The sequence below is a fragment of the Octopus bimaculoides genome, chromosome 4 (genome assembly GCF_001194135.2).
Source record: "Octopus bimaculoides isolate UCB-OBI-ISO-001 chromosome 4, ASM119413v2, whole genome shotgun sequence".
Lineage (NCBI taxonomy): Eukaryota > Metazoa > Mollusca > Cephalopoda > Octopoda > Octopodidae > Octopus > Octopus bimaculoides.
Window position 1 is genome coordinate 28,733,793 of NC_068984.1, and position 12,107 is coordinate 28,745,899.

Consider the following 12,107-nt stretch of genomic DNA (forward strand, 5'->3'; position numbering starts at 1 on the left):
CCTTCAGTTTCTGTCTACCAAATCCACTCACAAGGCTTTGGTCGGCCCGAGGCTATAGTAGAAGATACTTGCCCAAGATGCTACGCAGTGGGACTGAACCCAGAACCATGTGGTTGGTAAGCAAGCTACTTACTACACAGCCACTCCTATGCCTATATATATATATATATATATATATATATATGTAATATAATCACACAATTTGATGATTAAATTAACTTGTGATGTCCCACATTTCATTTCTTTGCTTTCACACCAGCACGTAACAAGATGCTTTCTACAAGCACTTGATTACAGTTTACAAGCTCATTTATCGTATTCTCTTCTCTGAGTTGCATAAAAACATTTTTTTAAAAATAATTTCCATAACTAAAGTTTATATTCTACCTATTCTTTGCAGTGCATCTTCACATATTTTTGTTGGTAAGCTGATAATAATACAAATGTATAACTTCCAGTTTAATTGAAATTGCAAGATTTCACAAAAACATTTTATAGCATTTAAGACTTACTGACTATACATCAAGATAAAATCAGTTCCATGTTGCCATATTGCAAAAAATTAAGAATATATATAACTTAATCTGCTGCATTCACTTCATTTCCAGAAGTCCCTCTAGTGGTCAACTTGAGACCAAAATTTAGAAAATTAGTCTTTACTTTACTATTGGATCAAGACTCTGTTGTTTATGAAATGCAACTGACAGTTGGTACACAGCAGTCAATCCTATGCTAAGCATGTCATGCACAAGGATTCCAAACCAATTGGTATTGTTAGGTACAGTTCATCTGGCAAGCTTCTACTCAATTTTTCTCCCCAGTTTCACTCACAAGGCATGAATCAACTTAATGTTATGATAAAACACACTTTTCCAAAATGCAAAGCTGTGAGATCAAACCTAGCTCCTTGTAACTATGAATCAATCTTCTTAACTACTTGGCTGTGCCTGTGTACAATGCTAAGCATACAACACTATGGAATTAAACTTCACTAATTAATAGAGGACTATAATGGAAACTCTAAAAAATTAAAAAAATTAAAAATTAAAGCGAAACAGTACACACAGAGATTGCAGCAAATGCATTAACTTAGCATTAACAGAAATTAAAATGATTAACAATATTTGTCTCTTAAAATGAGTTTAACTGCCCTTCAATTTATAATTTTATCCATATCATTCTTTTCATAAATTATTTGAATTTTCTATGTTCTTTTCAGTAAAGAAATAAATTGTTGTCTAATTGGATTTAAAAAATTGCAAGAATTATCATAGTGGCATACTGTTATTGCTATTTTAGCTGAAGTTACCACAAACTTGATATTCAGAAGTATGTTTATTTTCTACGAAGTAACATACATCTTCTCTACAGCACTAGGTAAATGAATCTTTCAAATTTGAGCAACAATATCAACTTTACTACTTGTCTGTAAGTGTTATATCACTGCTCTAGTGGTGAATTGATTGAATTCTTTGCTACTTGTTTCATATGTGTTGTGTGTATTATAAAAATATTTATCTGACTAAGCAAAGACATAAATTTCACTTCATAACCTCATGGTTCTTGGTTTGATCCAAATGTGTAGAATCTTTGGTAAAAGTTTTGATTACCATAATAGTGCTTCAGTATGGCCACATTCATAATACTGTAAACAGTAAAAGAAAAAAATATCTGACATACTTTGATTTTACAGATTTAGAACCAAGTTACCAAAGCGATTTGGCCTTTGAGAATTCATCATAAAAATAAGCTAGCATAAAGAACTTCTCATTTATGAAGGCTTGCCGGGAACCTTTGAGTTATAATGCTGAATAGAAGCGAACATGCAGTTGAAATAAGCTATTATCTACGTATGATTAGTTCAGTTATGTCCGTAGTTATTAAGAGTGATGAAATTGAGCAACAGGCATAATGATGATGGTGAGGAAGAATGGAAGATGAATAATGTTAATAATAACAGCAAGACAAAGAACAACAAAAATAAGAGAAAAGAGCTAACGAAGTTGATGATGAAGACAAGATATTGATGAAGAAGAAAAGTCAAGAAGAAACTATTATCAATTGGCTAGTAATCCATTCAGTAGCATGCAACACTGACATAAAATGCTCGGGGCTATTACAGCATGCTGTGTAATGAAGAATACAGTTTAATTTAAATTTGAAATGTCCACTTTACAAAGATAACAAAGATGTCGGCTGGAGGAAGTACATCTCATACATCTAAATATCAAAACATTTCTAGATAACATTAATGCCAGAGGATAGTAGAAAGGTTGTACTGTCATAAGCCATTGAAATATTTATTATTAAAGCCAAGGCTACATGGCCAGAATCACCTATATCAGGATTATCCTTACATATAACTGTACACTCTATTCTATGCCTGTACTTCGAGCACACAAGAGCACTAGATGTGTATGTGCATATATATACATATATATATAATAAGTATGCGTGTGCAATTATTTAAATTTGAGTGCATAATTGGGTGGGTGTGTATATTATATTATATAATATGTATTATTAAAAAAAAAAAAATTAAATCAGAAATTGATCAAAATGTAAAATCTTTATATGTTCAGATATAATTTGTCCAGCTACTAGAAGGTATTTAAGCATAAGATCTTTATGGGATCTTAAAGAAAATTACCATAAATATTCAATCCTGAAATCTAAGGAGGAAAAATGTTGTCTAAGATTAATGCTTTCCAGAAGCAAATACAGCCAATTTCCCGACAGGTATAGCATAATGGAAGGTCATCAGGTTCTCTTTTAGTGGATAGTTTAACATATGTTCTTGACGTTGTCAATGAAATCAACTGAATAGATGAACACTTGCAATATGTATATTTTAACTTAAGCATTATGGGAATAAAATACTGATTTTCAGCCTAAGTATACACATATGCACACAATTAAATGAGTGTATGCATATACATAAATAAATACAGGTTTAAATGACAAAAAAAGAAATAAAGTGTATTTGATGAAGCAAATGCTTGAGAAAAGTGGAGAAAAGGTGTATGCTTTAGAGTGAAGAAGTAAAGTGAAATGTATATATAGAAATGGAAAGATAGATAGAAAAGATAGACAAATAAATATTACTTGTAAATAAAAAAATACAGCTTCAAATAAGTGTTTAAATAAATGAAGGAAGCAAAAACACATCACAAGTGAATTGAGAAAATAGAAAGAGAATGTGTTTAAACAAGATTTTAAACACATTGATGGTAATGATAGCAAGATTGGTTAGTAATTTGCATATTTCCAGAGAACTGAGCCAAGAAACTTAAAAGGAATAAAAGAACTTCAATAAAGAGATTGTCTGAAAGTATTTCAAAGCATCTTTTTAGATGTGGTTCCCATGTTAGAATCCTTTTACTCAAATAGATTGGTTCTTTTATTTATCAAATTCAATTCCATTTTTATCTTTCAATTAAACATCACTGCTTTGCATGTTTACACACATACACATGCTATCTTGTTGATATCTAAATATCAATGACATAGTTTTGTTTTTGTGTATGAAAGTGAGTCTTTCTGCCAACCACATGACCACCAACTTGTGACCAGATTTTATCAATGACCAGCTTTTGTTTTTATTAGGAAACAAGACAGGAGAACAGTTATAAATGCTAACTCTTCTGCCAACAAAAAATGTACCAGCCAATGTCAAATTAGTATTTAGTGACTTTGGAATAAGGGTTTGATGAACTCAGAGACAAAAGAGAATTTGGAGAAGTAAGCTATGAAAGAGCTTTTGATTGGCTTAAATTCAGAGAAATGCTGCTTGGTACTTATTACAGAAAAACTGAACATAAAAGAAGACTGGAATTTTCTACAAAGAAACTTGCTAAGAACTACAGATCACGTTTGTGGCTAGTGCAAGGTCCCAATTGTGTTTGCACAATGAAAATATCACATGTGCTCTTATTAATGCCAAAAAGACAGCGACATGGAAGTGCTGTTATGAGAGGTTATTAAGTAGAGAGAGAGAGAGAGCTGAAGTAGACCCAACAAAGGGATCAACCATCCAACTTGACAGCAACATGGTGGATACAATTAAGATAGGAAAGCAGGGAAAGCAGCTGGCCCTTTGGGGATAGTTGTTACTGACTAAGTGGTTAAGTGAGTCAGTACAAAAAATGTGAGTGAACAAGTTGAAGAATATAATGAAATTGAGATAAATTTCAGATTCTCTATAGCAGTAAGGAAAAAAATTAGAAAACATTCAGAAAATATCAAGAAAACAGATAAAACATAAAGATACAAAAGTTTAAATAAGATGAAAACTAAATGAATAAATGAAAACAAATTGAACATTCAAATGAAAAATATAAGAATAAGACAATGGTCTTTGTTGATAATAAAGGAACTGAAGAGTTGAGAAGGTTAATTAGAATTTAAAAAATGTGACAAGCAAGCTAGGAATAAATGAATGGTTATGTTACATGCTGAGAATAAATTAAACCAGTGATAAACTCTAATGATATCAGTGAATGACTAGAAAGAAATTTTAAAGGGGAAAGATGATTAAAGTTATGAACTTGTTGCAAGTGGTAAATGTGATGATGAATGTAGAGGTGTTGATAAAACAAAGTGAAAAAAAAAAATTTTTAAGAATCAAATAAGAAATAGCCATTGACTCTTATAGCTGGAAAATGAAGCAGTTGAGATAATGAAATCTGGATTTAAGAATAGCAACTTAAGCTTTTGAAGACATGTGGCTCATAAATACACTATTTAAGGCTTATTTAATTTGCCATTTCAAACAGCATCACATGCATCAGCAAAAGAAATCTTCCCATGGCTGTTTAGTCTGATATGAACAACAGCTAAATTTCCTTCAAATCATATGCACATTTACTGCACAACACACATTCATATATAATGCACAACTTAAATTACAGGTGATAAAAATCTCAGAAAGAATATCTCTCATACACATCAACTTTTCCTGAGTATGATAATGTACAGGAAACGGAGTGGTTAGTCACATTTGTTATAATTGCTGTATAAAATACATAGAAAAAGAAATAATTCATACATTCTAAACAAAATAAAAAAGCAATATTAAAAGTATCCTTTGAACTGTGCTGGTGTGTCTCTTAAAAAGTGCACTAGCTGTAAGGTCAACAATGTAAAAATCATACAGTTATGAATTTCATTTAGAAAATCAATCTGATTTTGAGAACGATAGTTGACTTAAATAAGATCATACTAAAATTTACTATTCAATTCATATAGTGAGGCACAAATTGTGTTGTCACAGAACAAAGTGTTTATTGTTTAGATGTAAACTTTCTAAAACCAAACTTTTTTAAAGTTACATTCTTTTTAAAATTGATCTTCAGATTTTTATGCTTCAAACATCAGACATTCAGAATCTAACAAATAGAGTGTGTTTGATTTTGTATGAAATATATATTGTTTGATATAATTTCATAATCATTTAATATGCAAGAGGAGATGCCGATGACATGGATTTGTTTGCAGCAAATCAGAACTTGCCAAAGAGTAACCCCAGACAATGGTTTTAGGACCTTCTTCAGAGGCATGTGTAGAATAAGAGAGGCAGAGTCAGGTGGTGAAATTGCACTAGACTGTGGATGACTCAGTTGTGGTCTTGAGTTGCACCTTCTTAGCCAGTTTTGTCTTGCCTTGTCATCATCCACTAGATGGAATGTCATTGACATCAACTCTTGTTGTCTTCTGCATCAGTTTACCCCTTTACTGGGGTCTTGAAAGGGATTGCTAATTTTCATTCTGGGTTCTCTTTTTGATTTTACCATCAAGGAAGTCCTATCATGAATACTAGACTCTTTATTACATTTTTCTTCCCTATGACAGGGAATGATCATCACTGAGCACTTAATATACAATTAATATCCAGTTTAATATGCAATCTACATAAGAGATATTTTCTTTTGCTTTATTAGATGATATATTATATGTACGTTAAATGAAACAACCTAGTGCCACATTTTTAACAAATTTCTTTTCTTTGAATATATGGCATATTGTCATTGACATAGCTAATTAGAAGGAAGTCTATGCTCTCATACACAGTCATCTTACAAGAAAAAATTTCATTTTTTTTTCTGTCTATGAATCATACATTTTTGTGAATATTTAAGCAGCTATGCATTTAATAGTGATTGTATTCAACTCATAATTGCAATGAAATAATATATTTTTATAACAAGAAGAAATCTTTTGTGAATTTTCAAAAATCCTCATACATCATTTCATTTCAATGATATCCTTTCCAGTTTCTTCCAAATTCATACTCATCTAGAAAACACTGATCTGAAGATCTTCAAGATGGGTATTAAGTTACATGTTTGTCAACAGACCAAAAAGGGTGCAAAACTCATAATCAGGAACACTACCCTGTTCTTTATTAGATTATTTTATAAAATGCAATATTGAGCATAAATGCCCGCAACAAAATTGGAATGGTGTTTCAGCTGAGAAAATCTTCCAGAGAACTAACGTTTTTTAGCTATCATTCTACATAAAAAAAAAAATTAAGATTTTGATTCCCTCACCATACTGAAAACTTCACATCCTATGATTCTGGGTTATGGATTTGTGCTTGTACATGGTTTTCCATTGAACAGACAATTTCAAAGACAACCTATATGCTTAAGCATAGTTTAGACATTAATTTATTTTCGTAACAATACGAACAAAAGAACTTATTAATTTTTCTATGCATCTTAAAAAATTGCTCAACTGAATCACAAGGTAGGAGATAATTTGGTTTTGTCCAACTGTCATTATATTCCAGTTATTCTCAATAGGTAATAAATGAATATAATATTAAACCCTACTCAAGAAGACTGACCCTACTGTCACTGTTTTACAGAAGACATATAATAGAATGGTCCATTTTATTATGCATAATGTTTATATATTGTTGTTCAATAAAATGCAAGTTTTTCCATAGCATAGTATATCTCTTACTCTTTAATTACAGTGAAAGCATACACTTTATCTCCATATCCATTATCCATCAGGTTTATCACGTTCCAAACTATTACAATTTAGTCATATTCCGCTACAATGTCTCTTCTATGTTTGCCCAACAGACATCTTGTTGATACTTTGATAAACTAACTACCAATTCCTATTGATATATTTCCTGACTAAAATGAGTCAATCAAACGGAAGGCTCTTGTAATGATCAGGTTTGTATTTCTGAAAATCTATCCAAAAATCAACATTCATAATGTAGACAGTCCGACTAAATTGTTGATTACATATAGGCTGACCAAAACTTTAATAAATGCAGTCTTTATCAATTTAGTAATGTGAGATTTAAAAATACAAAAATACAACCAAATAAAAGTAATTCTTCATAAACTTGCTTTTCTTTCATCAACTCAAATACTTTCAGAACTACTAAATATTACTAACAACAGATAAACACCATGTCATTCTGTATGCTCAGAAGGTTCAACATCATTCTTCAGTGAGGATTGGCTAATTTTCTAAGATAATTTGAAAGTACGTGTTTTGATATGAATAATGTGTCTATAATATGAGATCTTTTCTTGATCTGAATCCTAAGAGCTGTGATTTATGAGCTTTCTGTTGTTCATGATTAGTGTTTTTTTTTTCTGACAAGTTAAGCTATGTCACAGTCAAATATTTTGCATGACACTCTGAGACAATTGAGGTAAAGTTTATTCTGGAGAGACAATACAAACCATAAACTTGTAAACTAAGAATGAAAGTATTCACATTCCTTAACATACATACACATAGTTAATACATGCCATCTATCATTACAAAGTTCAATTGGAACACACAATGGAGTAGTGTTCCTACATCTGAGATGGTACTACTGCAGCACTAACAGATATCCTAGATTCACTTAACTGATTAGCATAAGATCACATACAGTCATACTCCAGCCTCTGGTTCACAGATATTCTTCAGACTTTACCCTGAAAACATGCTCCAATCATAGGCTCATAGGTTTACTGTCTCCTCCTTTTTCCTTTCCCACAGCAAGCAATATTACCTTGTATTGCTTGGAGCTGGATGGTTTCAGGTTATCTTCATATAGGCACTCCAAGTATAGTCTCGTCTCTTCTTATTACCCATGCTGTATTCAACCCCTCTATGCCCCACACTAACCACTATGCCAAGTCCTTTTCTCTACAGAATATTAACCCTCTGGAATCTCCTCACAGCTCATATCTTTTCTACAGGTATCAACTTGCCACAGTTCAAGTGGAACATTAATGGCATCAATCTCCTCTGTTTTGGTAGGTTTGCAAAGCCCGTGGGCACTGCCCCTTTCTCAAAACCCAGTATGTGAACAACAAGAAAATAAAAGGAAGCAATAAGTTTAAAGTAAATGATTATGTCCAAGTAATATATTAATTTCATTTGTATGGGCATATCTATTTTTAATATGGATGCTTTATGTAAAACATCTGGCATTTTAAAGAGGAATAAAACTAATATTTATTAGTAAATTAAAAAAAAAAAATGAAATTTCAATTTGCAATTGTTTTAAAATTTAAAACAAATTTCCTCAGGTTAACTTATTTTGATTAAAAAAAAGTTTTTAATAAAATATTTTTATTTGCAGCTTACCTGAGGAAATTTGGTATATTAATATGATGAAGTGAAAGCAATGACAATGAAAATTATTGAAATGTAATTAGAATTTTTAGCAGATGAGAGAAAAAACACACGTTCCAATTACTGATGAAGGAAAAGGACTTCAGCATTAAACTGAAACAAAATAATAATGATCAAATTTTGTCTTAGAATTTATAGAACTCACCTTATGAGTGTTCAAAAATTCTACTGAACATGGTAAAATTGCCTTTCGCCCAGCAACTACTGTAACATTTCGGGCAGGAACAATAAAACTTGGTTCTCTTGGATTTTCTCCGGCTATAAACACAAAGAAAAAAAAGATTTGTAAGAAGAGACTCATCATTAATTGATTAACTGTAATAATTAATTATATCTATGCAGAAATGTCTGTGTAGCATCATCATCATTATTTAACATTTGCTTTCCATGTTGCTATAGGTTGGATGGTTGGACAGGAGCTGGCCAGCTTGGGACCTGCTCAGGTCCCAATTGACTATTGTGTGTTGCTAATGGAGGCAAGCACATGTAACTGAGTTGACATAGTATTAATTATTCTGCTGAAAAGTCAACGGTTTTGTGTTTTGCCAACAGTGTTCAGTGGTGACAAAACATGAAATACTTACCTCTAAACAAACTTGGCCATTGTAAATAGATACTAAAACTTTATAATGATCAGCAACAGGTGTAATTGATTAAGATACCTCTAGGGCACAATTGCTTAAAATTTAGTGTTCACACCAAGAATAGTAATGTTCTCTAATTGCTTCATACCAAGAGATGAGTTGAATGATACTTCCATGTGTTTACTTGATCTGCTAAAAATAGCAGTTAATCTCCTTCAAATCATATCTACTAGTATAAAAGTAAGAGTCAAGCTTATTGTAGATATTGCATTAGATACACTATATCTTAAAAGGGATGAAATGGAGTTTATCTGAAATGCAATCTGCTCAGTCAGAACTGCACTGAGTTAAACAGCAGCCTGCAATTTCAACAGCATCATGATTTTATTTTGCCTGCAGGAAGGAGCAGTGACTGTTCCCTTTGCAGGTCCTTTTAGTCCAGTAAGATTTATGTCATTGAACTATTATAAACAGGGAAGGAATTTCAGAGAGTCAATTTTCAGGGGAGGAAGGACTGGGCTTTATGATTAGTGCAAGCTGAGGTTTGAGCCAGAACAAGAAAGAAGTGAGTAAGAGAAAGGAGTGGATATTGAATGCTGTAATGTAGATAACATTAGAGTAAAAAGTAATAGATGTAAACCAATAGATATAAAGTCAATTATGGCAATGGTGAATGAATGATAAAATGCATATATATATATTTATATGTATGTGCATCCATGTGTATATGGATGTCATACAGATGTGCGTGCGATAAATTTGGAATAATGCTTAATAATTAGCTCTCATTTAGATGCCAAAATATTCTGACAAGTATAACTTTTAATAACATTTACATATAATTACCAGAAAGAAATTAAAAGAAATTTTTACATAATAACAAATACATGCATATAATATTTATAGAAAAAATATTCAGGAAAACAATGAATTGGTCATCAATTAGAAATACAGCTATAGATAATCTGCAATTGTTCTTGTTTCCATTAAGTTGATAGTTTTCATTAATTTGTACTGATAATCAGCCTAAAATATGACATAAATATATCAGGATAAATTTCAATACTTTCTATGCCTCATTGATGCAATTATTTCATTAATTTTTATTATGTTATTCCATGATGCACTTTTCATAATTTTATTATGTTATCAGTCAAAACCAAACCAAATAGAGTTATTCAGTATGAAGTTTAGTGCATCAATAGCATATATATATATATATATATATATATATATATATATATATATATATATATTTATATACATGCACATAGATACATACATATATATCTATGTGTGCGTGTGAGTATATATCTACAATATGCATATGTTTATATGTACATATCTATTATATGCATATGACCTCACTCCTATTGTGGAATATGAAGCAGAACTGGAACATAAATTCGAGATATGGAAGTAAAACCTGAAATCAAAGGGCTTGAAAGTTAAATTAGCAAAGACCAAAAGTTGTTGTTAGCAAGAAAATGAATACAACTCTTTTTCCATCAGGTAAATGGCTTTGCTCAGTATGTAGGGAAAGTGATGGAAGGAATTCTATTCATTGCACTTAGTGTAAGCTATGGACATATAAAAGGTGCAGTGGAATCATTGGTAGATGAACAAAGTAGTCTTGTACGTGGCAGATGTCCAAGAACAATAAATACACAGTACACAGGTATTAGCTTTTTCTCAGAAGTTGTAGGTAGTTTCTGATACCTAGGTGACCAAATTAGCCATGGAGGAGGATGTTCTGAAAATATTGTTGCTAGAATAAGTATAGAATGGAGAAAGTTCATAGAGTTATTACCTCTACTGGCAACAAAAGGCTTCTCTCTTAGAGTGAAAGGTAGACTGTATGATACACAAGTATCAGTTCTGGGAGCACTGTACATTATGTGTTCATCCATCTTACTTTAATTCACCCCTCCACCCAATGGATCAAACTATGATTGACTCTCTCCCCAATGTCACCCTTGCCATAACTGACACCAGTTTATCATTACTTTCTTCTGTCTTTCCCCTGTCAACTGTAATATTGCTATCATACCACTCTCCTATATACACATATTCACTATTTACTGTATTCCACTTTTCCTCCCCTCACTTCCCCTCTCCTTATGCACTCACCCAGTCCAATCCTCCATACCACTCCACTTATATTCACCTTGTAACTTGAATGTATGTCCTGGCACATCTTCATTACCATCTTCTCTCTATTATTTGCTTTCTCTCTCTCTCCCCACTTTCTCTCCAACAGGAGGGTAGCCAAACACCTGTTTCTGTCCTTGTATCATAGCTTAACCTCTCGTCACCTGGTACAGAACCGCCACATGCAATACCATTACCTGTCTCAGTTGAGGCAGGAATGTCTTACAAGTTACTTGGAGATCCTTTTCTGCTGCTAGTGTCATATAAAAAGCACCTATTACACTCAACAGAGTCGTTGGCATTAGGAACGGCATCCAAGCATAGAAACCATGCCAATGACGACAAAAGAGCTTGGCACATATATTTACATACAAACACACACACACATATATACATATATGTATATTTGATGAATAAGCAAAAGCAGAAAAATCACAATTGGGGAATTTTTCAGGTGTGTTTTCCTTTCGTTGCTCACCTATTCTTCTACTTCCTCCCTTTGTTTCTCCCTCTACCACTCTCTCTCTCTTCCCCTCGTTCTTCCTCTTTACTACTACGTATCTCGCTTTACCCCTCTCGTTCTTCCTGTGTTACTACTACGTATCTCTTTTTTCCCCCTCGTACTTCCTCTCTTTCTCTTTTCCTCTCGTTGCTCACCTATTCTTCTACTTCCTCCCTTTGTTTCTCCCTCTGCCACTCTCTCTCTTCCCC

General features: G+C 32.3%; 1 protein-coding gene across 3 annotated transcripts in view; it reads right to left on the reverse strand.

The window, feature by feature from the left end:
* Nucleotides 1-12,107, reverse strand: part of LOC106882996 (lachesin) — a 360,914-nt gene that overhangs the window by 245,558 nt on the left and 103,249 nt on the right. For all 3 annotated transcript variants that reach the window (XM_052966996.1, XM_052966994.1, XM_052966995.1), the window contains exon 2: nt 8,807-8,919. The gene's annotated coding sequence lies outside the window, so the exon portion shown is untranslated. The remainder of the gene's footprint in view (nt 1-8,806; nt 8,920-12,107) is intronic.